This window comes from Bubalus bubalis, chromosome 1 (genome assembly GCF_019923935.1).
Source record: "Bubalus bubalis isolate 160015118507 breed Murrah chromosome 1, NDDB_SH_1, whole genome shotgun sequence".
Taxonomy (NCBI): Eukaryota; Metazoa; Chordata; class Mammalia; order Artiodactyla; family Bovidae; genus Bubalus; species Bubalus bubalis.
The window spans coordinates 187,357,284-187,381,411 of record NC_059157.1 but is presented as its reverse complement, the minus strand read 5'-3'; the positions used below and the strand labels follow the sequence as shown (position 1 = coordinate 187,381,411).

Sequence of the window (24,128 nt, the reverse complement as noted above, 5' to 3'; positions counted from 1 at the left end):
TCACCGAGGGAGCGCTAATGCCAAGCATCTGCTCATTAGCAGTCTCCTGGGGGGTGCAGACAGCTTCGGGGTTACTCCAGTGCAAACCTTCCTTCAGCTCTGTGCTTCCCTGAGTTCAGAACTAGCCAACCTCCAGCTGGTCCCCTGAAAACCGGGGCTGCCGAGGAGGTATGGCATGGCTGAGTTGACCACCAGCCACTTGGAGGTCATGTACATTCTGGATCATGATGCCTGAGGGCAGTCTTGCCATGGGGTCTGTGAGACCCCTTCCCTCGGGCAGGGGACCATGGGAGCTGCTCTCTTTGGGACCCTTGATGATGGGGTCCACACAAGGGCACTGGATAATAGTAACACTTCCAGGGAGCTCACACAGGCTGTGATGCCCATGGCCAGGATGCCAGGAACCAACCCGAGTCTGGGAGCTGGGGGAAGCATCAGCCTTTCAGGGGAAAAGGCAGACAGACAAGGGTATAGACTGTGGTCTTGTCATTCACAGCCACCAGCTTGGAACTGGGAGTCTGACTGTGGACCCTGGGCTAAACCAACACACCTGGAGCCGAAGGAGTTATCTGCCTCCCAGCCCATTCCTAGGAGGGGGCGTGGGCTCCCAGGGGGGCGGAGAGGGACATGACGCAGAGCTGGCTGGCCAAGAAGTGTCCCTGTGTGTGGTCCACCCTCTCGGGCACCGCGTTTATATCAGAAGCCTGCTTTTCTTTTAAAACGACAGACCTGTATTTAGGATTGAAGGTGACACTGGACTCAGAAGTCCAGGAGGCATCCCCCTGCACCCACCCTGGATGGGCCAGGATGGGAGGACAGGGCGTGCTCTGCGCTGGCCGAGGGCTGGGGAGCCAATGGGGGGCACTCCCGTTAGAGTCGAGTGTGTGAGCGAGTTGGTGAACACAAATGCATCCCTCTGCTTAGTCACTCAGTTGTGTCTGACTCTTTGCGACCCAATGGACTATAGCCTGCAAGGCTCCTCTGTCCATGGGATTCTCCAGGCAAGAATACTGGAGCGGGGTGCCATTTCCTTCTCCAGGTGCATCCCTGTATTTATGTAACGAGCTCGTCCTTCACTGCAGAGTTTGGTATCTGATCCCCATATAGAAACATGAAATTGAGATGCTCTACCCCACCCCACTCCACCCTGCTGCCCTACTTCCCAGAGGAAGCTCTGCTCGGCCCAGCTTTTGGTATAATGGATAAACCACCTCCTCCGAGTCTAGAGGTCACTTGTTTACACAGGTGCTGATTCTGGGCTGCTCTTTGGATCAGGCCGGTGAGCACTCAGGGGACTCTAAGCACATAAACCTCCAGAGAGGAAGAGCTACCGAGTGCCCATCAGCCCCACACAAGGCATGAGTGCTCTGTCCTTAAAAGGTCCAGCCCCAAAGGCTGGTCAAAACCCAGACCCAGGATGACAGGAGAGATGGATAGACAGAAACAGAAACAGAGAAAGACAGGCAAGACAGAGAGATGATAGTGCCTTGGGCCCACCCATCACAGAGAAGGAAACTCTGCTTAGACCCTGGGTTCAGTGGGGCAGCTTTGCTAGCATCCTCTCAGATGGGAAGGACACAGCCTGAAGCGAGAAGATGGGGACCAACAGTGGGAGTGTCCCTTGACCTCCAACTGCAGGAGCGCTGAAGCAAATGTGCTGATGAGTTGGGGTGTGTGGCACTGTGGGGGCAGCAGGTGGAAACCCATAGTTTCCAGCAAGCCTAGGCCAGTCTGTCTCACAGCCCTGGATGCTTTACATCGAGGGGATGTTCAGGGGGTCTTCATGGGGAAAAGGACAAAAGTACAATGTGATGTCTGGTCCTGGCTGAAAGCCTAGTTATGCCCCAGCAGTTAGAGGAAATACTATTGTTGGAAGGGTGGCTAGAGCAGGTGCCCAGGGCACGGGAGGACAGAGCATCTGCGGGAGAAGAGAAGCCCAACACGGAGGAGGAGCAGACCTGATTGAGAATCCCCACAGCCCCACAGCCCCACAGGCCCAAGGGTGCCCAAGGATCATCTTGCCTGGCTTGTCTTTGGTGTTCAAGAGCAGTCTGAGAGAAGCAAGATTCATTTTCCAGAGTTTTGCTTTACAAATGCCCTTGCTACGCATGCTGTGTTTTGTAAAGACATACCATAGCATTTCAAGTGATCCCGTGGCTCCACTAAACTCAGAATTGGTTGACAGACCCTGTGCCCTGCCCAGCGGGTATTAGGAAGGAAAACCATGAGAGTAAACCCATAAAGGCTTTCTCCATAAACACCGCTGAGGACATGAAAATGAAGCCAACTGGAGGTGACTTTTCCACGATCTAATCCTTTCTCCAAAATCACTGTGGATGGTGACTGCAGCCGTGAAACTAAAAGACACTTTCTCCTTAGAAGAAAAGCTATGACAAACCTAGATAGCATATTCAAAAGCAGAAACATCATTTTGCTGACAAAAGTCTGTGTAGCCAAAGCTATGGTTTTTCCAGTAGTCCTGTACAGATGTGAAATTTGGATCATAAAGAAGGCTGGACACTGAAGAATCGATGCTTTCGAATTGTGGTGATGGAGAACACTCTTGAGAGTCCCTTGGACTGCAAGGAGATCAAACCAGTTAATCCTGAAGGAAATCAACCGTGAATATTCATTGGAAGGACTGATGCTGAAGCTGAAGCTCCAACACTTTGGTCACTTGATACAAAGAGTCAAGTGATTGGAAAAGACTCTGATGCCAGGAAAGATTGAAGGCAAAAGGAGAAGGGGACAATGAATGAGATGGTTGGATAGCATCTCCCACTCAGTGGACATGAATCTGAGCAAACTCCAGGAGGCAGTGAAGGGCAGGGAAGCCTGGCATGCTGCAGTCTATGGAGTCACAAAGAGTAGGAGCAACTGAACAACAAAAACAAATCCTTTCCAAGGGGAACTGAGATATGTTCAGAACATCCACAGTCCATTCAGCACCCGCCTGGTGGGGCTGTATTTATCTATAAAAAGTGGAGATAAAGATGCTTGTTAACAGTTTGCATGAAGCGAAAACTGAAGGCTCTGTTATACCTGCAGTGAGTTACTCTTACAACGTTAGCAATTCGGAAAGAGCCTGTCCGGACATTCTGCATTTGGGGAATGAAGGACACTCTGAGCAGGCTACTTCTAAAGACAATGCCCATCCGCCAAACCGAGTGCCCAAGGGGAGCCTGAAATCTTATACCTGCCCCCCAATGCACCCCTCCTTCTGCCTCCTGACCCTCTCAGCTCCAGGAAGACATAAGCAGAGCCATCTTCTGAAGCACCATGTCCTACGTGTGCAGTGGTGCCTGGCGTGTAGTGGTCACTGAGAAAGTGTCTATGACATTAATAATCAGAAGGTGAGCTCTTTGCACAGGTGAGCTCAGAGTGATGGCCAGTATCTCAGGCACAGCTATTTGGATGTCACTTCTTTCCAAGCCACCCTCCGACATGACCAGACCCCTCTGGCGAGTGCTGGGCTAGCAGGATATGGCCAGGAGCTTGTGGAGGACCAGTGGCCTGGATGGTCTCCAAGATTAACCCACCAAGAGGGCACTGCCTTATGGATGGGCCACCGTTGTCCCTCTGTGTCACATCTTGTGTCACATCCCTCTGGGTGTTATACACCTCTGGGTGTTCTACACCCAGTCATCTGTAAACTCTTACGTAATAGCAGTCAAAATGTGCATGTTCTATCATTTCCAAGGAATCCCTTTTGATGCAAATTTTACCGAAATAAAGAAAGTGTATGCGTGTGTGTGTGTGTGCGTTAGTCACTCAGTCGTGTTGGACTCCTTGTGACTCCATGGACTGCAGCCTACCAGGCTCCTCTGTCCATGGAATTCTCCAGGCAGGAATACTAGAATTGGTTGCCATTCCCTTCTCCAGGGGATCTTCCCAACCCAGGGATCAAACTTGGGTTTCCTACATTGAAGGTAGATTCTTTACCATCTGAGCCACCAGGGAAGCCTGACATATAGAATACACAGAGGAAAGTGAACACACTGGTAATGTACGCATGGCTCCGTATACCTCCCGCAGACAGAACCACCCAAGGAACAAGCCCTGAGATCAAGAAATGGGATCTACAGAGCTTCTGGAGGGTCCTCAGGCCCCCTGCCATCACTTCAGTGTGGGAACTGCTTTTGAATCTTAAGTAGAACCCCTGGGCTGTTGAGTTTTAATCAGGGAAACACATCTTTCCCAAACAGAGGGAAAACCCGGTAATTTCCTCCCTTGGAAATGCATACAGCTCTTCTTTGCTATGGAAAAATTAAGAAACACCCCTTAGATGGGAAATTGCTCCTTTGTTCCCCACCACCCCACATGGCCAGTGTCTGTTTGAAAGCCTGTGACCCCAGCCTGGTGGTGGGCTACCCCTCCCCCCACTTGGCCAGACAGCAGCCCCTGGGATGCGCTAACTCTTGTCCAGAATGCACCTCGGGAAGTGAAGTGAAAGTCACTCAGTCGTGACCAGCTCTTTGTGACTCCATGGACTGATGGAATTCTCCAGGCCAGAATACTGGAGTGGGTAGCCTTTCCCTTTTCTGGGTGATCTCCCCAACCCAAGGATCAAACCCAGGTCTCCCGCATTGCGGGCAGATTCTTTAACAGCTGAGCCACAAAGGAAGCCCCAAGTCAGGATAGCAGGGAGATGCAGCGACTGCCTGCGGTTACATCCTCTATGTCAGCTAACAGTGCTTTAAAGAGAAATGGTGCTTGTCAACACCTCCGAGGTTCTGTAAGGCCGGTTGGGTCCCGGCATGGATTTTTTCACTCTAGAAACCTGCCCCTGAAGGAGGGGTTAGGAGCAGCCCCCCACCCCTCGGGAAGCGTCAGCCCTGGGCACCCTCATTTGGGTCAGTACGGGCCAGCTCTGTGGTGTCTCTGTCTTCATGTCCCACAGCAGGCTGAGTCCCGGGTGCCTCTCCATATAGTGCAGAAGAGGAGAAGCCAGGGCTCAGAGAGGGTTCATGACCTGCCTGAGGCCACACAGTGGCTGAGCAGAGAACCCAACATTCCAACCACTTCTCTGCCTAACCCCAGAGTGGCTAAGAACCTCTGCCAGTGCAGGGAAGTGCATCTGGGGGGGTTCGGGCAGCAAACTCCCCCCACCCAACCCTCCCTCCACATGCAGGCTTGCTCCCAATGCATGTGTGTGCTAAGTCGCTTCAGTTGTGTCCGACTCTTTGCAACCCCATGGACTGTAGCCTGTCAGGCTCCCCTGTCCATGGGATTTTCCAGGCAAGAATACTGTAGTGGGTTGCCGTTTCCTTCTCTGGGGGATCTTCTTGACCCAGGGATTGAACTCACATTTCTTGTGTCTCCTGCATTAACAGGCAATTTCTTTACCACTAGCACTACTTGGGAAGCCCTAATGAATCCCCAACTGCTATTGCTGCTGCTAAGTCGCTTCAGTCGTGTCTGACTCTGTGCGACCCCATAGACGGCAGCCCACCAGGCTCCCCCATCCCTGGGATTCTCCAGGCAAGAACACTGGAGTGGGTTGCCATTTCCTTCTCCAGTGCATGAAAGTGAAAAGTGAAAGTCAAGTCGCTCAGCCGTGTCCAACTCTTAGCGATCCCATGGACTGCAGCCCACCAGGCTCCTCCGTCCATGAGATTTTCCAGGCAAGAGTACTGGAGTGGGGTGCCATTGCCTTCTCCGAATGAATCCCCAAGGTCAGCTCAATTCGGGAATGCGCATTCAGTCTGCTGTTGCATGAAATATTTAACAGAGGATGGGAATAAACACACATCTTCCCGCCTCAAACACGAGATGCCCTTGGTCAGCAAAGGCCACATGTGCCACCCAGGTACTAGCAGCCTCTCCCAGTGTTGATGTGGGAAGATGCTATGGGAGCCAGGCCCCCAGCCCCTCTGTGGCTCCAAAGAGCTCCCAACTTGTCCTCTTATCCTTCAAATTCTGAAACAATCTTGAGTTTGTTTTGCTTTGTTTTTTAAATAAAGAAAACCAAAAGTTCTTGCCAGGACATGGGAAGCTTCTTTGGTCTGGGGGGAACTCAAGCCCCGCTTCTGAAAGGACCTCTCACTGGGAGCGGGGTCTGTCCTCCGACCCAAGTGGATGCTCCCAGCCCCTCCTTGTCATAAAACCCTCTGCTGGGGAAGAGCAACACACAGAGCCGTGTAGACGATCCGGAGCAGCAGTGTCGCTGGCACATCGGGGTCTGCCGCCCCCAACACCATCAGGCCCCCGACCCTGTTACCTGCAGAAAATGACAAGCGGCTTGTCCTTCATCTCCAGCTCCAGGGGCCTGCTCACTCAAGTTTCATTTAACAAGCTTCGGACTTTTTAACAAGGGCTGGCTTTTCTAGGGAGATCCCGAGGTCAGTCAGTCTGTTTCCTAGCTCACTGCACAGAGGTCTGTGGTGTGTGGCAGGGCTAGAGTGGACAGTGGGTGTCCTCCCAGGTGGGCTGGCTGGAAGTCCAAGGCCACAGCAGCAGCTCGGCACTCAGACCCCTCCAGGGGGTAAGTGTGCCATAAAAATACTGTGCTCAAACCACAGGGACCACAGCTAGCATGTGTGTCAAGCTTGTGGAAGTGACTGGGCCACACAGAATAGCCTCCTCTGAGTCTCAGCAAAGAGGTGAGTCTCGGATCTCCTTGGTGGTCCAGTGGTTGGGAATCTGACTGTCAATGCAGAAGAACGTGGGTTCAATCCCTGGTTCAGGAAGCACCACGTGTCATGGGACAACTAAGCCCGTGTGCCATAATTACTGAAGCCCGCACACTCTAGAGCCCATTCACCACAAGAGAAGCCACCGCAATGAGAAGGTCATGTATCAAACTAGGGAACATCTGCATTCGGCAATGAAGACCCATCACAGCCATAAATAAATAAATATCTTGGAGGGAAAGAAAAAAGGTGACTCTCATCACAGAGAAGAGTCCTCGATGGACAGAGAGACGCTGCCTGCAGGAGAGAGAGGAATAGAACTGCCCATATTCCCCTCCACACCCCGACCCGGTCCCCTCTCAACCACCCCCAGGGTCCCCACACCCATCAGCCAGGCTCCAGGACAGAGTCTCAGATCCTGCAGTCCGTATCCTCAATGGGAGACCTCCCCTCACACAGGAATGATAAAGCACAACCCAACCACCCCCTCTAACCCCACTCCCATCTCCACACACCCAAGAGGTCAGTTTTCCAAATAAGAACCCAGACCACTGTCATCACTGACCATCTGACCACCAGGGACATCTGAAACCCCCACAGATGCCTCCTGGTCCAGTCCACCTGCAGCTACAAAGAGGCCCCGAGCTAGTGGGGTGGGTAGGGGTGCCTTGCGCCATCTGAACATGGCTGCTGGGGATTCCATGTAGAAAGGGAGGCAGGAGGACACTGGCAAGGAGCCAGCAGCTTACATGGAAATGAGGGCCAGGGGATTTCGAGCAAGTCCCCATTTCTGGGCTGTCTTTCTATTTGTTCTTTCTGCTAATGGATATTTTCCCACCATCAGCTCCTCAGCTCCTTGGCAGAGCAGGGGGTGGGGACACAGGGAGGGTGGGCACAGAAACTGACCACCTGTCCTGCCTCGTGCTGTCACCTCTGACACCACCAGTCGGCAGGAGGAGGTTCAGACCCAGGTCTTTAATCACTGGGACTCCACATGTGTATCTCCACGTTCCCCCTGCCCTGCTGCAAACAGCAAGCTCTTGGATATTTCGGGCAGCTCTTTTTAATGCTCACAACTCGAAAAGGACCACAGCAAAATCATCCAGAGGGAACACAAGGAAGGGAGAATAGGGACTTGCAGGCACCTCCTGGTTTCAGCACAGTTCATGTGTCACTGAGTGGCAAGACCCTGGCTTGTCAAGTGCTGACAACTCACATCTCAGGCCCTTTGGGAGGGGTCCGATCCCAGATCAGCCACCATCGAGCTATGGGACTTGGGCCAGCTCCCAGAAGCACCCACCGCCCGGTCTCTGGTTCCCACCTTGGGGTAGAGGTTAAGTGTCCACTCTAAACGTGAGTGGCCAGGTCACCAGCTTTACCCGAGAGGTGACACAGGGTCCTCACCTTCCTCCACAGGCTCATCCAGGAAACCCTGATCCTTTGCCCTTCCTGCCCTGTGAGCCCTGACATGACTGGTGTTAACAGAATAACATACCCAGGATACCATGACCCTCATGTAGTGAGACTGACTGCATGGAGGGAAGCACCTCTGGAGGCCATGACTGTGGGCACCAAATGCAGGCACAATTGCCCGATGGGCGCAGAGACATGGTTCCAGCAATCTTGCCAGTCCACAAGATGAGTGACAGTTAGGAGAGCAAGGGGCTTCCCTAATAGCTCAGTTGGTAAAGAATCTGCCTGCAATGCAGGAGACCCTGGTTTGATTCCTGGGTCGGGAAGATCCACTGGAGAAGGGATAGCCTATCCCATTCAGTATTCTTGGGCTTCCCCTATGGCTCAGCTGGTAAAGAATCTGCCTGTAATGCGGGAGACCTGGGTTCAATCCCTGGGTTGGTTAGATCCACTGAAGAAGGGAAAGGCTACCCATTCTAGTATTCTTGCCTGGAGAATTCCATGGACTGTATAGTCCATGGGGTCGCAAAGAGTTGGACACGACTGAGCAACTTTCACTTTCACTTTAGGAGAGCAAGAGCAAACAATGGCCGACTCCTCAAAAGCCACACCAGCTTGGGTCACCTCCATTGTTCCCTGGGCCAACATGACGCCCCCACCAGGGAGGACCCTAGGAAGTGCTCCTTGAATGACTGGTCGGATGGTGGCGATGACAGGGCTCAAACCCTGCAGACTAGGAGTTGGCAACTCATCTCTTTAAGGGCTAGATCATCAATATTTTAGGCTCTGCAGGACACACAGCCTGTCACAACCACTCAGCTCTGTGGTTTTACCACAAAAGCAGCCAGATGAAACAAACGGATGTGACAACATCCGGATGAAGCTCTACTTAAAGAACCAGGAGGTGGAGGGAGGGGTTTGGTCCCCAGGGCATTGTTGCCAGCCCTGCCCTAGGACCCTGGAGTACCAGCCATGCTACTTCTGGCCTTGTCATCCCTCTGGGAGGTTGGAGGAAGGCCAGGTAAGGAGGGGGCACAGTTCTGGGGGAGATCAGGACAGCTGGGGTGTGCCTGGGAGGAGGGCATGCACTCTACACCCAGAAGTGAAGAAGAGCACTGCCCCGAACCACAAGTTGCTCTGGAGGGCATGGGTCTCCAGAATTCTAGAATGAACCAGGCTAGCTCAGCCAGCACAGGGGTGACAGCCTGTGGGTATGCCAAGTGCTAGGAAAGCTTTGGGCTGGCTCTTCTCCCATCCCTCCCAGACTTCCCATCATGCCACCCCTGTCAGGAGTACCACCGGAGCCACGGTTTCGAGGGCCACCTGCAGGCCCCTCATCAGAAGCCCTGAAGGCAGGCACTAGCAGCTGCCCTAATCCCATGACCCCTCTTTGATAGGACGTCCCAGCCCATGTCTCCAAAGCTCACCAGGAACAGCAATGTCACCCACAAGTTGTCACGTGCCATCTATCTCTACAAGGGTCAAATCAGGAGCTGCTACAGCTGCTGACCTTCAGCACCCACTAAAGGAGTTCAGGGTGGAGATCAGGAATGCAGCATCAGTGCTCTGGGAAAAACTGGCAGAACAGGTCTTCACATAGTTAGATATTTTCAGGAGAAGATTTTTTTTGAGCCTAATTCTTTTATCTCCTTGTATCTAGAAAAACATTAAAATCCTTTCCGGTGATGACTGTTCCCCATGATTGGCAGAAACCTTCTGCTAAAAATATGTGGTTAATTGCATGTACTCACCTTTCACCAAAATCACATACATACTGACCTCCTCCCCTGATTCTTTGGAGCAATTTCTCAGAGCTATCTGAGATGCTGCTCCCAGGCTATAGTCCTCATTTTTCTCCAAATAAAACTTAACTCATAATTGTCACATTGTGCTTTTTTTTTTTTTTTTTTTTCCAGTTGACAGCAGAACCATGTTTAGAGCAATCCCCAACTGCAAGCCCCAGAGTAGTTTTCATGCCCAGATCTTGGAGACTAGGGGTGAAGAGAACTCTGGAGGGAGGGATGGGTGGGTGGGTGGAGGGAGGGGTGGTGGGATTCACACTTTGCCTCATTGTGGAGGTAGAATCATAATCTCCATGGATGTCCACATCCTAGCTCTTGGCATCTGTATGTTGTCTTTGTAGATGGGATTAAATGAAGAATATTTAGATCAAGAGATTATTCAGTATTACCCAGGTGTGGGGGTGAGGGTGGGGGTGGTGCATGATGGTCCAAAATCATCACAAGGGTCTTTATGAGGGAAAGAAGGAAGCAGGAGAGTCAGAGGCAGTGGCAGGAGCTATGAAGATAGATGCATAGAAAAAGAAATTTGAAGATGCTACTCTGTTGACTTTAAAGGTGGAGGAAGAGGCCATGGGACCAGGAACCAAGGTGTCTCCAGAGCAAGAAAAGGAAGGAAAGGATTCTTCCCTGAAGCCTCCAGAAGGAAAGAAGGAACACAGCCCTGCTAACACTTTAATTTTATATTCTGACCTTTGGAATTTTCAGGTAGCAAATTTGTGAGGTTTGTTTAAAAAGTTTAAAAAAATGTTTTTGACTGAACTGAAGGGCCTGCGGGATCTTAGTTCCTCAACCAGGAACTGGATCCTTACCCCCTCCAGTGAAAGTGTGGAACCCTAATCTCTGAACCTCCAGGGAAGACCCACAGATTTGTGTGTTTTTAAGCCACCGAGTTTGTAGTAATTTCCATCAGCCATGGGAAATGAACACGCCCACCCTCACACTGCCCACACCAGCAGCATCCCTGCCAGACCCAGGGGACCACTTCCCTCTGAAGATAACTCCTACATGAACATTACGGAGAAGCTATACTTTTCAGCCGGCAAACATTTACAAGAGGCAGTGTTCTGAGAAAGAATGTTCTGGAAGTGATGAGAGCTGCTGTCTTGCAGCTTTCCCAGGGGTCCTTCTCCAGTCCAAGGTCCTTCTCAGACTCTCCTGTGCAGCTCATGTGGGCACGAAGCCTGGTTACATCATCTCCAGTACAGGTTTTTTCATGATAAGTTTAAAGGAGCTGGTTATGTGCCACGCAATTAAATATGGAAAGAAAGATAATCGGCCTTGGAGCTTCCAGTGGAGACCTCTGGAAAGGAGGGAGCACAGTGGCAGGAGGAAACCTGGGGCTCACGACTGGCTGTGCTCATGGCTAGAGAATGGCCATGCACAGGCTTCCCACCATCTTGGCCTCAGTTTCCCATGAGGAAAGAAAAACTTAGACTTCTCCAACTGTGAGTCACGTGGGGCTCTCCTGCTGAATCAAATGTCAGCTGAGGTTAAGGGGCGGGCTCCTACCAAAACAACCAAAGGTCCTGACATAAGGGCCGGAGACATGGAATTGCATCTGCAGACACAATGCTCCCAGCAAACACTGAGGTTGAGATCACCGACCTGCAGAGCCTGGCCCAGAATCTTGTCTCAATCTGAAGCAGGTCTTTCATTTCAAAGAGATGTTTTTCAGTTGGTTCTGAACCCTGACAACTAAAAAGAAACAAGGGAGCCCAAGCAGATTATAAAGGCAATAAACCTAGATCATTGTTCTCAAGTGGATGTGTGCCTTCAATTATTTTTTAATGGTAACATTTTGCACAGCAGACTCACAGAATCGTCAAGTGACACATTTTCTAGGTCTGCCAAACAAAACTTGCGTAACCCCAGGGCATTGCCTCATGCCACACATATCAGTGATCCCCCACTGCCCAGAACTGAGCTCATTGACTGCATATTTTCTCCGCTGAGAGGTAGAGACATAGGCAGACATTCCTACTCAATGGATGACAATTAATGTCGATATCATGGGATGCGAAAATTACAGCAATCAAAGGACTGTCTGACCTGGTGAGCATGGAATCCTTCTGTATCCTTCTCCATGCTTGGGAACCAGGAAGGGGAAATGGGATGAATGATGGGAGAGGGAAGTGGGGTAGGGGGAGACACAGAGAAGGCATGTGTGGGCTAGAGGGGCTGCCTCGGTGACTCAGGAGAGGACGAGTCGTGTTCTGATTGGTCAGTCACCTCTGGAAGAGAGTGTAAAGGTTCCCTGTACTTGCCAGTGTTATCCAGTGTGCCTGACTGCAGGGAGCAATTCAGCCCATAGCACAAGCTCCATCATCTTCGAAATCTCCTTTGCTGGCTTGATGACTTCACTCACTCCTGCCATTCAGGGAGGCATCTGTGGACTGCAGGCATTTCAGTGGCCAGTTCAATCACACCCTTAAGTGTGTGAGATTCATCTTGACCACAGATTGAAACACATTCCAGTTTCTGGAGTGCTGGATCCAGTGTGGGAGGCAGTGCGCACAGTGGGCAGGCAGCCCGAGTGAGAGGTCTCTCAGAGTCTGGATGTCCCTGCATTGTCTTTCTCAGGGTCACTATCTTGTCCTCACGCTGCCTTGCCACAAGCTTTGGGATGAGGCTGCCTAGAGGAGCAGGATAGATGGAGGGTCCCAGGTCATCCATCCCCAGCACCCAGGAAATACTAGCACATGTCCTGCTAACTCTGCATCTCTCTTCATCAGCCCTGTGTCTCTTTAATGATAACTCCATAAACAACAAGGAATAATTCAGACCAGATGCTGGAAAATACTTCTGCAGAGCCGCCAGCCCCGTGGTCCCCAATATCACTGGCATGTGGGGTCTTCCTGGAGCTTTGAAAGCTATTCTGATGGAGTTGGTCTGGCCCCAGTGGCCCCTCCACCACCCTGGAGCTCAGCCCCTAGTTTGCGGTGTGACCAGGACAAGTTGCTTCAGCTTCCTAGACTCATTTCCTTACCTTGACCTTCAGGGTGTTTGTGAAGACAGAACAAGATCATGTGCTTGAAGGGCATCCAGAGGAGGTGGGGCGCCCTTCCAGCAGGCAGGGGCTGCAGCTGCAACAGGCACAAAACGCACCCGGTGAGCCGCAAGCCACCCGACAGTGACCTTGTCACCTGAAGACGGACAGCTGGGCCGCCATCCTCATTCACGTAGACTGAGGACCCTGTGTGCATCCCAGTGCATCTGCAGGGAAGGGGCACCCAAAAGAGCATCCACCCCACGGTTAACATTCTGGGCCTGGTTGCTCAAGCCTGTGATCATTTTCAATGAGCCAGAGCCCACTCTTGGAATGCTCCAGAAAGCCTCTAAAGGCTGCTAGGTACAGAGCCCGGTCAGCCCCTGTGAAGAGGAACCTTGACCTCAGCCTCCCTGGGAGCAGGCCTGCCTCTGTTTACACTGTGAGAACTGCTGATTCTCAGTGGGTTAGGGTCCCAGACAACACAGCTGGCACACTGCAGTGACATCATTTCCTGTCACCAGGCTCTATGGGTCATCGGGAATGACAGCCCCCTGGAGCCAGGACTCCTGGGCTGGGTGCTCAGAGCAGCTGTGATATCAAGAGAACAATGTACTATGCACCTCCAACATGCACACACACACACACACATGCACACACCACGTGCACGCATGTGTACACACACCGTGTGCACACACATACCATGTACACAGGGCACAGACACCGTGTATACACATATGTACACACACCAGGTACACACATGCCATACATGGGTGTGTATACACATCATGTGCATGCATCATGTAAAACACATATACACATATCCCATGTACACACATGTACACATCCCATGTATATACATGTGTACACACACACCATGTATATACACATACCACATGTATATACACTATATCATGTACTATACACTACACCATGGATATATACACACCATATACACACACACCATTCACATATACAGCATGTACACACACCCCATATACACACAAACCATATACTCACATACCATGTCCACACCCACCATGTACATGCACACACCATGTGCACACACATACCATGTACACACACACACCATGTACACACTGTGTGCACGCACACTATATACATGCATATACCATGCACACACACAGTGTGTGCACACACACACTATGTACACACACATACCATATACACACACACACCATGTACACACACTCCCGTGTTGCACAGTTGGTCAGTACAGAAGCTCACTGGCAGAGGAGCCCCTGCCCCAGTGCAGACAGTGGCTGTCACACCTGCCTGTCAGGCATGAGGCAGCTCTCCATCACTGCAGTATTTTTATCCTTCTAAAAGCAGAACTGATCTTTTTCACAAGCTTCTAAACCTGCTAGAACATTGAAGAAAAAAATCCTTCCGATGACTTAAATTATGCCAAAAGCACTGATAAGGGTGCCAAATAAGCTCCAAGTATCACATCAACCTCAAACTGAAATCAACACCCAAGGACCATTTCTGCACCCAAGGTCGTGACTTTCCTCTAGATGCCAATGTTGACAAGAGGAGCCCGGCTACACCCCTCCCCACCTCCCCTCCTCCCCTTTCCTTCCCCGTCAGTCTGGTCTTGGGCTTCAAAGGGACTCATGGTGAGAACAGACTGCCTTGCTCTCCAGACCCTCTTCCTCCCTCTTTGAGTATGCTCAAGGCAAAAAGTACAAGGTCCGTGTTCCCAGACACTGATGACATTTCCTCCTTAACCCTGCCTGCGTCTCACCCTAATTCCCAAGGGTCAGCTCATCAGTGCCTCACTTTTCCTTCAGTTCAGTTCAGTCGCTCAGTCATGTCTGACTCCTTGTGACCCCATGGGCTGCAGCACACCAGGCTTCCCTGCTCATCACCAACTCCCGGAGCTTGCTCAAACTCATGTCCATTGAGTTGGTGATGCCATCCAATCATTTCATCCTCTGTCACCCCCTTCTCTTCCTGCCTTCAATCTTTCCCAGCATCAGGGTCTTTTCCAATGAGTCAGTTCTTCACATTAGGTGGCCAAAGTATTGGAGCTTCAGCTTCAGTATCAGTCCTTCCAATGAATATTCAGGACTGATTTCCTTATTAAGTACTTTTTCTTATTAAGGGGCAAAGCTACACCCACCACTCAGACCTCTTTCTTCTTGTTTTTTGCATCTGAAGTAAAAGGGGACTTTTTATGCTCACAACAATAACAGGAACCAGGCCTGGGAAACTGGACCTAAAAACGTCCAAATGGACCTAACCACATGTGAGAGTTTCTGAGTCTGGGGGAAGGGACTACTTGTAAAATGAGGACATTACCGTTCATTCTCGAACTGTGCAAACAGCACATCTTCATCTGCCACCCCCAGTGGGTGTCATGGCAGGAAGTCCATTCTGCCTTCGGAACAGCTGCTCGAATGGTCAGGCTGTGAACACTGACCCCTGGGCTTTAAGCAGGTGCTCCACTCTGGAAGTCAACCAGGCAACAGACGAGGTGGAAAGTTTTCTGGACAGTTTCCCCAGGGCATGACTTTAAGAGGCTTAAAATGGTCCCCTGGCCACAGCTCAGCAATGCTTTTCATCCTTGTTTCCTCAGAACCTCTCCCTGCATCAGCATCCTAATCTCCCTCCTGCTTTGGGGTCTCTGTCATTCTGCCTGCTCCGGCCCCCAGCATCCCAATGCCCTGAACCTCAGCAGAAGCGGCCCCTAGCCCTCCTGTCTGCATGGGTTCTGAATTTTGGTGGGCGGTTACCACATCAGTATATATGCAAAATGCTGCTCTGTGTCCATAAGCATCCCAAAGAGCCGCCCATAGCTTCCTCTCACCCCCGACTCCACAAGGTTGGGAAATCCACCAACTTAAGAGGCACTCCCACAACACAGGGCTGTTTGCCCGTCCTTCAAAGCCCAGCCACTCGGCGGACAGTGACAAGTCAGGGGCCACTTGACAGAGTCACTGAAATGCAGTATCCTGTTTGTGTTCCCCAGAGAAAAGTCACAGCACCAAGGGTGGTGCCCAGCTGCTGCAATGTGGGCTCCTGGCTTGGGGACAGTGGGGTGTTGACTGCACCTGCCCCATGGGTCCCATCAGATGGAAGTCTCTCTTCCTACTGTGGATGGCTGGCGGTCGGGGGGCAGGGGGCTCTTCATTGGGGGCGGGGCTCACTGTAGTGAACTGTGTCCCAGGCCTTGCTGAGCTGAGTCCAGCATGGTTCTGGCTTACTCTCCACCCTCCACGGGGGCTGGGTTGCTCTCCCCACATGGGCACCTGCACATCCCTGCTCTGGTCTTATGACCTACTCTGAGCACCTGCCCTGGCAGACACTGGGGTCTTGGCTCCTCACCCATGTTCCTGGCTGACAGGCCCTCACCCACCCTTGAATCTCCCGCTGGAGCAGCCCTTGATTCAGGGCAGAGTAGGCGTACTCCCTGGGGACGAGCTGCCCCCAGGCTGGGATCTAGGTTTAGAGGCGTCTTCTGCTGCTTCTCACAGGCCCGGCTACATTGGTCTCCAAAAGCCACTGTCACATGCAGGCACGTAGGGACTTTGGAAAAGGCAGAGCACATAGGCAGCAGCCCCAGCACAGAAGTCCCTTCCCCTGCCGCCTCCAAACAGTGGCCCCCAAACCTCACTCACTGCCACCACCACCTGGCCTGGGATGACATCAAAAGTTGACCTTCCCTCCAGTGACTTCCCAAACCGTGGCCCTGGAGTGAGTTAAAATCCAAGCATGAGTGTGAGTCGCTCTGTCATGTCCAACTCTTTGTGACCCTATGGACTGTAGCCCTCCAGGCTCTTCTGTTCATGGGATTCTCCAGGCAAGAATACTGGAGTGGGTTGCCACGCCCTCCTCCAGGGGAGCTTCTCAACTCAGGGATTGAACCCATGTCCCTTCATGCCTCCTGCATCAGCAGGCAAGTTCTTTACCACTAGCGCCACCTGGAAAGCCCCATGAGTATGAATTAGTTTGATTCTCACCACAGCCCTGTGTGGTACAGACTTCAATACCCCCATTTTACAGAAAAGAAAATTGAGGCACAGAGAGCTAAAATAACTTTCCTAGGGTACCATGACTACCAGGTGGGAGGCCAGAATGTAAACCAAGCAATGGGCTGCTCGCCTAATTCTCTGCTGGAGATGACAAGTTGGTGAGGTTTAAGAAAGAAAAATAAATGAAGACACACGTCATGCCACTCCTGAGCTCAACCATCTGGAATTGTATTATCCCCTTATTTTTGTCTGTATTGTATGACATTTGTATTTATCCTTAAATAAGTTTGGTAAGTTTTCCATGGTTTTGGAATTTATATAAATGTGTCATAATGTGTGTATTCCAAGAATTGCCCCTTCTCCAGCTCCACTTTTTTTTTTTATTATTTATTTATTTTTGGCTGTGCTAAGTCTTCGTTGCTGCGTGGGCTCTCTTCTCTAGTTTCAGCAAGCAGGGGCTACTCTCTGGTTATGGTGTGCAGGCTTCTCCTTGAGGTGACTGCTCTGGCTGTGGAACGCAGGCTCTGGGTGGTCAGGCTGCAGTAATTGCAGCTGCTGGGCCCCAGAGCACAGGCTTGATAGTTGTGGTGGATGGGCTCAGTTGGTCCATCTGATTATCTGATTTTTTGGCACCCCACTCCAGTACTCTTGCCTGGAAAATCCGATGGATGGAGGAGCCTGGTAGGCTGCAGTCCGTGGGGTCGCAAATAGTCGGATACGACTGAACGACTTCACTTTCACCTTTCACTTTCATGCATTGGAGAAGGAAATGGCAACCCACTCCAATGTTCTTGCCTGGAGAATCCCAGGGACGGGGGCACATGGTGGGCTGCCATCTATGGGGTCGCACAGAGTCAGACACGAATGAAGTGACTTAGCAGTAGCAGTAGCAATCTGGTTACATGAGGCTTTGATATTGACAGCAGGATCATCAGTATCTCAGTCAGAACAAAATGAATACATGCACGTAAGATACAAATTTAGACGTGGCAGTAATAGGGCTGGATCGCAAAAGCTGGTTTATCTCAAACCAAAGGTCTTTCAACCTGGGCTTCCTCATCTATAAAATGAGAAGACTGGACCATTGCAATCTTTAATAGCTTTTCCTAAATTTGGAAAAAATACTCATGTATCAATACGATCACACGAGGGTGCACTTGTAAATACACGCACTAATATATGTACCTGCTATTGCATATTGAAATGTCATTTCTTCTCTCTGCAAGGCAAACTGATGAAAAAGAAACTCAAAAGCTCAAGGCATGGCATTCATCCCTTTATGTCAGTGAGGAAAAGCTGTGACTGATGATTCTTCTCGTAGCCAAAGCAGCTCTGTTTACTGTCTTTGAACTGCACTGAGCTTCATCTATGAAAATATTCAGTCGTAGGTAAATCATTAGGACAGTTTTATTGTTTTGCCAATATCTTAGGTGAAAACTGTCTCGATAGCAGTAATTCCTTTCAAAGCTATTTTATGTCCATTGATGACTATTTTCCCTCAAGAAACAGCCCCTGTAAAAGTCCCCACCTTTATTTCTCTGAAGTGCCTGGATGGCAAATTCAGTGCTGCCCCCTTGAAAGTCTGGGAGCTGCCAGGAGAGCCCGTGGGGTGCCCAGAGGTGGGTGGGGCAGTGATGTCTGCCTCCTGGCCCTCAGTCCCTGTCCCCACCACCCAGAGCTGCTGCCTCCCCTGGTGACAGGTGTTGGAACGCTCCGGCCCAGGGCCACGTCCTGGATCTTATTCTGGGCCATTCCATGGAGGAGAGACACAGGCAAGGTGTCTCGTCTGTCTCACTAGCACTTTCCCCGCCTTGAGCTCCATCTGCTGGCCGTCAGATCTCCACCAAGATGTGGAGGTGCGTTTGAGAAAGGGAGGCACTCAGGAACAGGGAAAATGCCATGTTGCCTGGATTCCCCCAGAGGTTGTCCAGTGAGCTCAGTACCCACTTGCCAGGCCTCCTACCCACTGAGCCGCTCCCATCCTTGCCTCGACAGGACTCCGCCTGCCTGTCTAGCTCTGCCCTGCCTGCTGGGCCTCTCCATGCCTTCCTCCCATGAGGGCAGGCTCGTCTTTGCTCCTGCTTTGCCATCCTCCTGTCCCCTGGCTGGCCATGTCATGTGCAGCAGACTGCAGGATGTGTGGCCCAGCTCACAAACGAGAGGACCCCAGTGTCCATGAGAGCACCCTGTCCAAGCAGTCCTCTCGTGAAGCAAATCAGAATAAAGACATCCTGCTGCCCTCACCAGCTTTTCCCTTTATCTGGCCCAAACACCTAAAGTCAACTGGAGAAGAATGCAATTTCCAGTGGCTTTGTAATTTTTATGACTACAAAACCCCCAAACCAACATCTTCCTTATGAATCAGGCTTCTACACAAGCTAACGGAAAGCGTCAAGCTTTTACATAAATCCTGTTTTCTTTGGTTCTTCCACTGGACTTTTTGATCCTGAAGTTGGCTTTATCCTACACCTTCTGGTACAAAGCACAGGATGTCCGCAATTCAATGGAAGAGGCCCAGAGACAGTCCCAGGGGACACACTTCTGACACTCAGCTCCTGGGATAAGGCTGAACTGCAGGAGGCACCTGGGGTTAAAGCTGGGCCAGTGAAGGGGGATCTGGGACCTGCCAGGCATGGGGTCGTCTTCCTCAGGGTTCACCCTCAGCCAGTGAGTCGTGAGATAATGAAGCCCACACTGCTGGCTTCCCTCCCCTTCCCAGGATGACTTTCTCCAAGTCTCAAGTTCCTCCAATAAGTTTGGGGTTTTCTCTGCCTCTGGCCAACCACCATATGAAAGTGCTTCACCAGGGGTAAAGGTCACAGCGCTCAGCAGGTGTTTTCCAAGTTCGTTGCAGAGTCAGTTGTTTTGTGTCAGGGGAATGGGCCTCTGTTCAGCACAGAGGCAAGAAGGTCTCCCACCACTCAGCTCACACTCCAACCACTAGGACACTTGCGTGCTCCAAGTAGAATTGTTAAAATTCGTAAACTATGATCCTTGCAATTCAGAATCTGCCATCTGGGAGACCAGGAAGAGGCTCCAGTTCTTTGCCAAAAAGAGAATGGGGACTGCGAAGTAAGAGAACGCCGCCTATTAGACCATGGCAACACGGTGCACGAGAGACAATCAGGCCTTTCAGATGCGCTGACTGATGGGCAAATCAGTAACTGCATTGGCTGCCCGTGTTCCCTGACTGGTTGCTGGAGCTGTTGCAGAGGATGGTGGACATGTTGACCTTATTCTGCGGTGACCGGTATCACTAAGAACAAAATACCCAGAGAAGGGCTCGGGCAGGCCCACGTAGGCACCCGCACCAGGAGGGTTTCTTAGAAGCCTATCTGGCTCCTTTGCACTCTCCCCAGCAGGCAAGTCTGTGAATAGATGACTGAAGCACTGTGGGACATCCTCCATACAACGGAATCATTTATGAAACAGTGTAAAATTACCTGGAAAATCCCATGGATGGAGGAGCCTGGTGAGCTGCCGTCTATGGGATCGCACAGAGTCGGACATGACTGAAGCGACTTAGCAGCAGCAGCAGCAGCAGCAGCATAAAATCACCAAAGCCTATGGATTTTCAAGTTCCACCCAGAAACACAGCTCTGATGTGTCCCCCTTTCAGTTCCTGGTGAGCTCACTGATGTTATGTATAGCAAGAAGGCCCACTTTGCCCAGGGTTTCATGAAGCCGGTGGCCCAAGCCAGTGGTCCAGCTCATATTCCAAGAGGCCGGCACTTCTGAATGTGGGCAGGCCTCTCAGAACAAGTCCTCAAGCGTCAGAGTCATGAAACTCCCGGAGATCCACGTGCTCCTTCCTGGCAGGTCCAGACACCTGGGCCCCCGAGTCCCTCTGGAAAGTCTGCCTATGTGGCCACCCCAATGCTCCCCCGACCCCTGCAGTGCTGACAAAGTCCCAGAGCAGCAGATTGATCCTGCACTGCCCTGCCCAAGTGAGTGCGGGATCCATTTGTCACAACAGTCTGCTGTCCACAAAGATCTGCAGCAGGTTTAATCTGGGCCAGGCCTGAATCCTACTGCAGGCTCTGCTCCCACAGCCTCCAAGCTCCTCGGATTTCTCTCTGATGACACTGGCTCATTCTCTGTGTAAACAATGCTCCAGGGCACAAGCAGGCAGGAAGTAAACAATTTAACCTTTAGAGTGTATAGATAACCAATGGGAATTTGCTATATGATTCAGGGAACTCAAACAGGGGCTCTGTGACAATCTAGAAGGGTGGGATGGGGAGGGATGTGGGAAGGAGGGGACATGGGTGCATCAATAGCTGATTCTTCTTGATGTATGACAGAAAACCACAAAATTCTGTAAAACAATTATTCTTCAATTAAAAAAAATAAATAAAGTTGAAAAAAAATGCCCCTCGGCCAGGGAGGTCAACGGATCTTTTGACTGGATGCAGAACAAACAGAAGGAGCCTGGGGTCCAGACAGGATCCCGGGGTCCTCCCAGAAACTCTGAACTTGTCATTCACGCTTCTCCAACCAGAATTTCCCTGTTGATGACCTGGAGACCAGGCCTGACAAAGTGACGGGGACTCACTTGGCAAGGCAGGTCACACCACAGCCACCCTCCTCTGGGAGGCTGCTAGTGGGCCCTCACAGCCCAAGACGGGGACACAGGGCTGGACTCGCCCTCTCACTCAAGACTTACAGCCTCGTGACCTCAGGAAGGCCCCAAATGTTTCCCTGCTCCTCCCTCATACCCAAGAAACGTTCAGCTAAGTTGACGTCCACCAGCTGTACAGTGTCTTCACTTTTTTTTATTTCTAAAGTCTCAGATTTTACCCCCAACTTACTTTTAGAATGATAACCAAAGGCTCTGATCCATCCTATGACCTCTGGGCTATGAATATTTAATTATATCCCATATAATCCCATTCATAACTACTGTGAAAAAAGTGAAAGTCACTCAGTTGTATCCGACTCCTTGCCACCCCATGGACTGTAGCCTGCCAGGCTCCTCTGCCCATGAATTCTCCAGGCAAGAATCCTGGAGTGGGTTACCATGCCCTCCTCCAGGCTTAAGGACATGTAGCATTCACAAGGACTGTAGCTACTGTTTATTAAATACTGCACATTGGGCACAGATCTTCACCTATATCAAGTTATTTGGTTCAATAACATGGGTATTATTACCAATAATCCCTTTTCACAGGGAGGTTAAGTAACTCACCCAGATGCCCAGCTGGAGTAGGGTAGGTTTTGAACCCAGACTCTGACTCTTGAGGCCACATCCCACCCTCAACCCCTTCTCTGCTGAGCACAAGCTACTAAAAGGCACTAGACTGGGAATCATTTTATTAAAATAAACAAGAGAGAAAGAAGGAAAATTTTAACTAAGCCCAATGGCACCCGACTCTGGTACTCTTGCCTGGAAAATCCATGGACGGAGGAGCCTGGTAGGCTGCAGTCCACAGGGTCACTGGGAGTCAGGCATGACTGAGCGACTTCACTTTCACTTTTCACTTTCATGCATCGGAGAGGGAAATGGCAACCCACTCCAGTGTTCTTGCCTGGAGAATGCCAGGGATGGGGGAGCCTGGTGGGCTGCTGTCTATGGGGTTGCACAGAGTCGGACATGACTGAAGCGATTTAGCAGCAGTAGCAGCAGCATGTAACACAGAAAACTAACCAAACTGATCCATGGACCACAACCTTGTCTAACTCAATGAAACTATGAGCCATGCAGTGTAGGGCCGGGGACAATAAAGGACAGAAACAGTATGGACCTAATAGAAACAGAAAATATTAAGAAGAGGTGTAAAGAATACACAGAAGAACTATACAAAAAAGATCTTAATGACCCAGATAACCACGATGGTGTCATTACTCACCTAGAGCCAGACATCCAGGACTGTGAAGTCAACTGAGCCTTAGGAAGCATCACTATGAACAAAGCTAGTGGATGAACAAAGCTAGAGGTGATGGAATTACAGCTGACCTATTTCAAATCCTAAAAGATGATGCTGTGAAAGTGCTACACTCAATATGCCAGCAAATTTGGAAAACTCAGCAGTGGCCACAGCACTGGAAAAGGTCAGTTTTCATTCCAATCCCAAAGAAAGGCAATGCCAAAGAATGCTCAAACTACCGCACAATTGCACTCATCTCACACACTAGTAAAGTAATGCTCAAAATTCTCCAAGTGAGACTTCAACAGTACGTGAACTGAGAACTTCCAGATGTTCAAACTGGATTTTAAAAAGGCAGAGGAACCAGAGATCAAATTGCCAGCACCCGTTGGATCACAGAAAAAGCAAGAGAGTTCCAGAAAAACACCCACTTCTGCTTTATTGACTATGCCAAAGCCTTTGACTGTGTGGATCACAACAAACTGTGGAAACTTCTGAAAGAGATGTAAATACCAGACCACCTGACCTGCCTCCTGAGAAATCTTTATGCAGGTCAAGAAGCAACAGTTAGAACCGGACATGGAGCAACTGACTGGTTCCAAATTGGGAAAGGAGTACATCAAGGCTGTATATTGTCACCCTGTTTATTTAACTCGTATGCAGAGAATATCAAGCGAAATGCCAGGCTGGATTAAGCACAAGCTGGAATCAACACTGCCAGGAGAAACATCAATAAGCTCGGTATGCAGATGACAACACTCTTATGGCAGAAAGCGAAGAGGAACTAAACAGCCTCCTGATGAAAGTGAAAGAGTAAAAACAACGGCTTAAAATTCAACATTCAAAAAACTAAAATCACGGCATCTAGTCCCATCACTTCATGGCAAATAGATGGGGAAACAATGGAAATAGTGACAGACTTTATTTTCTTGGGCTCCAAAATCACTGCAGATGTTGACTGCAGCCATGAAATTAAAAGACACTTGTTCCTTGGAAGAAAAGCTATGACCAACCTAGAGAGCATATTAAAAAGCAGAGACATTACTTTGCCAACAAAGGTCCATATTGTCAAAGCTATGGTTTTTTCAGTAGTCATGTATGAATGTGAGAACTGGACCATAAAGAAAGCTGAGCACCAAAGAATTGATGCTTTTGAACTGTGATGTTGGAGAAGACTCTTGGGAGTCCCTTGGACTACAAGATCAGACCAATCAATCCTAAAGGAAATCAGTCCTGAATATTCATTGGAAGGACTGATGCTGAAGTTGAAGCTCCAATACATTGGCCACTTGACTCAAAGAACTGACTCATTGGAAAAGATCCTGATGCTGGGAAAGACTGAAGACAGGAGGAGAAGGGGATGACAGAAGATGAGATGGTTGGAATGCATCACTAACTTGATGGACATGAGTTTGAGCAAGCTCCAGGAG

At 50.4% G+C, this 24,128-nt stretch overlaps 1 protein-coding gene and 1 long non-coding RNA gene across 4 annotated transcripts in view; both read right to left on the bottom strand.

Moving 5' to 3' along the window:
• Positions 1-24,128, bottom strand: part of ABCG1 (ATP binding cassette subfamily G member 1) — a 63,463-nt gene that overhangs the window by 21,688 nt on the left and 17,647 nt on the right. The window lies entirely within an intron of this gene.
• On the bottom strand, positions 10,182-14,762 carry LOC123466141. Its single transcript, XR_006641371.1, has 2 exons — positions 12,834-14,762; positions 10,182-12,480 (listed from the first exon to the last, which is right to left on the bottom strand). It is a non-coding gene; the product is annotated as an uncharacterized LOC123466141 (long non-coding RNA).